The sequence below is a fragment of the Ursus maritimus genome, unplaced genomic scaffold, assembly GCF_017311325.1.
Source record: "Ursus maritimus isolate PB19 unplaced genomic scaffold, ASM1731132v1 scaffold_12, whole genome shotgun sequence".
NCBI classification, from domain to species: Eukaryota; Metazoa; Chordata; class Mammalia; order Carnivora; family Ursidae; genus Ursus; species Ursus maritimus.
In genome coordinates this window covers 53,143,234-53,147,998 of record NW_024423564.1, presented here as the reverse complement: position 1 = coordinate 53,147,998, position 4,765 = coordinate 53,143,234, and positions in this window count along the sequence as shown.

The following is a 4,765-nucleotide window of genomic DNA, read 5'->3' as shown; positions in this document are numbered from 1 at the left end:
CACCCAGTTACCCCATCCCTCTAACCCTCTCCCCTACAGCAACCCTTAGTTTGTTTCCTATGATTAAGAATCTCTCATGGTTTATCTCCCTCTCTGGTTTCATCTTGTTTTATTTTTTCCTCTCCTCCCGGATGATCCTCTGTTTTGTTTCTTAAACTCCACGTATCAGTGAGATTATATGATAATTGTCTTGAGAGAGAGAGAGAATCTTAAGCAGGCTCCACGTTCAACACAGAGCCCAATGTGGGGCTGGATCTCATGACCCGAGCCAAAATCAAGAGTTGGATGGTTAACAACTGATCCACCCAGGCGCCCACATTTTGTAGTTTTAAACATTACATATTACTCTTAAGTGTGTGTATATATATGTACATATGCATATATATAAGCTTAAACAAAAAACACATTTTACTTATCATAAAAATATAATTAGTGATGTTGAACATTTTTTCATGTGCTTATTGACTATTTGTATGCATCTACTGGAGAAGTATCTACTCAAGTCCTTTGCTCATCTTTTCATTGGGTTGTTGTCTTTTTGTTTTTCATCTGTTAGTTCTTTGTGTATTCTGGATATTAAACCTTTATCAGATATATGACTTGCAAATATTTTTTCCATTCTATGGATTATCTTTTCACCTTCTTCACAGTGTCTTTTGATGCATGAAAGTTTTTAAATTTTGATGAAGTCCAATTTATCTATTTTTTTCTTTTTCGTGCTTTGGTGTCACATCTAAGAAACCATGGCTAAATTCAGGTTATGAAAATTAACTTGTATGTTTTCTTCTTAGAGTTTTATTATTTTAACCTTTATATTTAGATCTTTGATCCATTTTGAGTTAATTTTTAAATATGGTATGGGAATATCATACAGTTAGGGATCCAAATTTTTTCTTTTGCATGTGGAAGTCCAGTTGTCCCACCACTATTTGTTGAAGAGACTATTCTTTTGCCCTTAAATGGTCTTGGCATGCATTGCTTTTTTTCCCTCCAATTTTTTTTATTGTGGTAAAATAGACAAAACATAAAATTTACCATTTTAACCATTTTTAAGTGCTCTGTTCAGTAGCATTAAGTACGTTCACATTGTGGTGCAGCCATCACCACCATCTATCTCTAGAACTCATTTCATCTTACGAAACTGAAACTCTATACCCATTAAATAATAATTCTTCATTCCTCCCCAGCCCCTGGCAACCACCATTCTACTTTCTATCTCTGAATGTGACTACTCTGGGTACCTCACATAAATAGAACCGCACACTACTTGTCTTTTTGTGACTGGATTATTTCACTCAGTATTATGTCCTTAAGGTTCATTCATGTTGTATCATGCATCACAATTTCTTACTTTTTAAAGGCTGAATAATATTACATTGTGTGTCTATATACATTTTGCTTATTCATTCACCTGTTGATGAACACTTGGGCCACTTCCACATTTAGCTATTGTGAATAATGCTGCTATGACCAGTGTGTACAGCATGAACTGTTTTTGTTAGCAAAAACCTTTCCCAGAAGCTCCCGAGCAAATTTCCCCTCACATCTCATTGCCTGGAATTGTGCCACATGTTCATGCCTAAACCAAAAGAAATGGGCCACAATGTTTGATTAGAGTCTAAACTTTAGGCAAATCATAATTTATGCCTTGTAGGGTTTGGGGAAGGAATATCCCTGCCCAGAAGCTTTGGGCTGTAAGGAGGATGTGGATTCCATTATACAACAAGGATGTGAGTGTAAGCAAGCCAGTTGCACTTTCTGCTGCCAAGAGTCCTGAAAGCTACACACGGTTAGAGTGAACCTCAGATTTATATAGAGTTTCTGCTTTGAAACCTTGAGGCTGGTGGATATACCTCATATTCCTGTCACCCTTGGTCATCATCTTTCTTTTTGTGTTCTCATCTGTGCTTCCCTTTCTCCTGACCCAATCCTCTTACTACTTTTCTCCCTTCGAAATCTTTCCATTCCTTCTCTCATGCTCTAATTTGCTACAACATGATTCTCCTCACAGAATTCACTCCCTGGGCTTTTTTTTTTTTTTTTTTAAGATTTTATTTATTTATTTGAGAGAAAGCAGGATCGGGGGTGGGGTGTGGGGGGGCTCGGAGGAAGGAGAGGGGGGAGGAGCAGAGGGAGAGGGAGGAACAGAGGGAGATGGAGAAGTAGACTCCCCGCTGAGCTGCTAAGCAGGGAGCCCATGGACAACTGGGGCTCTATCCCAGGAACCTGGGATCATGACCCCAGCCTAAAGCAGATGCTTAACCGACTGAGCCACCCAGGCACCCCTCACCTCTTAGTCTTAATGAATGCTCTCTTTTCTCTGGATTCGGTCTCTCTGCAACTTTCTTGAATTCGTGTTTTTGTTTTTGTCTTTTTGTTCTTATTTATTCATGTACACCAGGTCCAGAGATGAGTTCAGCTCTCCCCTCATTCTGTAATCCTCTGCTTTTATGTAAAAATCCTGTTCCTTGAAGGATTTCCAGACATTTGTATATGCCATTTTCTACCTTACGTCATTCCTGGAAAGGTTATGAGTTTATATCCCTATCTACCTAGTTCACAATCTTATCCATGCCCAGGGACACCTGGTTGGGCATCTGTCTTTGGCTCAGGTCATGATCCCAGGGTCTTGAGATCAGGTCCTGCATTGGGCTCCTTGCTCAGTGGGAAGCTTGCTTCTCCCTCTACCTGCTGCTCCCCCTGTTTGTGCTCATGCTCTCTCTCTTTCTCTTTGACAAATAAATAAATAAAATCTTCAAGGAAAAAAATATCTTATCCTCGCCCATGTTCTTTTCAATAGTCATTTAAAGTTGATTACTCCCAAAGGTATATATTGAGCTCAAATCTTTCTCTTAAGCTTCATATCTCACTGCCTCCTGGATTTAGCCATCTGGCAACTCTTAAGCATTTTTCTTTTCTTTTCTTTTCTTTTCTTTTCTTTTCTTTTCTTTTCTTTCTTTCTTTCTTTCTTTCTTTCTTTCTTTCTTTCTTTTTTTTAAGATTTTATTTTCAAGTGATTTCTATACCCAATGTGGGGCTCAAACTCACAACTCTGAGATAAAGAGCCACATGTTCTTCTGACTGAGTAGCCAGATGCCCCAACCATTCCTAACTCAACATATGGAAAATTGGGAAAGCAGAAACCTAGAGGTCTTTCTTGATTCCTTCTCCCCCTCAAACCTCCTCTTGATTCTATTATCCTAATATCTCTGACCAGTTCTGCTCTTTTTTAAAAATCACTATTTACTTCAGATTTCCCATTTTTTAATGTGAATTATGAAAACAATATCTTAACTGTTCTTTTCAGCTCGAGACATTATTCATAACACTGCAGCCTAAAAATGCAATCTAATTATGTTATTCCCTAAATGGTTCCTTATATAACCAGGTTAAAGTTCAAGATTAACATAGTACACAAGACCAGTTTAGGAAATAGCCCCAGTCTGTCTTTCCAGCCTTGTGTCATACCACTCCTTCACAGTCATGTTCCAGCTATAATGAATTTATTAGTTATTCTACATTGGTTGATCTCCCTTCTTCTGAAGTTGGTTAATTATTTTTGTCATTTAAGTTATCTCAGGACTTTCTCCTCTAAGCTCCATCAATTTGAGAGTAACTGACACTCCTGTTCTCTTAATATCTTGTCCATACCTCTATCATAATGTTTATCATGCTGTATTGTGGGACCATAATTTTCCTATCTGAATTCTCTTCATATTTCCAGGATTTAGCACAGTGTTTGGTAGATATAAGCTGTGACTAGATTGTGTGCAGCATTTCAAGACTAAGGTTTCCTTTGCAGCACTTGCTGAATGTGGCTATGTAATGAAGAGGAGGATGGAATAATATTGCATTTAGGAGGGAAGCTGAATCCACTGAACTTGCTTTCAAAATTATGAGGATTTTATAGCTATGCTGAGGTACAGGGGACAGTGGAGAGATAGAAAGAGATTGAAGATGTAGGAGAGGTGATAGAAATACGATCACTTGGAAAGGAAGAAAGGTTTTAAGCTTTCCTCAAAATAATTTTTTAGCTTTTGAAGGCCTACAGTTATTGGTCTCATCAAGGGCTGAGCTCAATTTATCTCAAGATAATATTCTTGATCAGGGGTTCACGTTACCCATTTACTTATTAAACAGACCTTTCATCTTTCCTTGGGTTCAGGGGGGAGATGGATAAAGAAGTACACTTGGTAGAAGTTAAGGATTAAAAGTTTACTAACAAAAATCTGGAGTTGTATCACAATCAATGCTACTGGAGTGGCTGGTATGGTTTCAAAGTATGTGCCTGGGATATGATGACATTTTAGAAAGGTCTTGACACTTAAGATAAAGGTTGTTATATATATACACACACAAAGCAATAAATGTTCTTTCATGATTTCTGAATGTAACATTCTGATTAATGAAATATTCTGGTTTTAATACCTATTTTATTATATAATCTGAGTTACTTATTAAGAAAATGAAGTTGGATGTTAAAAATAGCATATATTAAAACTCCATAGTATGAATAAGAAGGGAGTTTCAGAGCCTCAGACATCACTCTGAACCCCCACAAACACTTATGGAGAGCAAGTTACTCTGAATAAAGTAATGTGTTAGAGCCGAGAGGGACACAAACATTTAAGGTGTGACTCCAGCCTCTTAGAAGGTATAATAGCTAGTATAGAGTTCCAATTAACCAAATGCAGAAGTGATTATTAGATGAGGTTACACGTATTTTCCTTTCCGCTTTCCATTCTGATAAAGCACTCTTATCTTT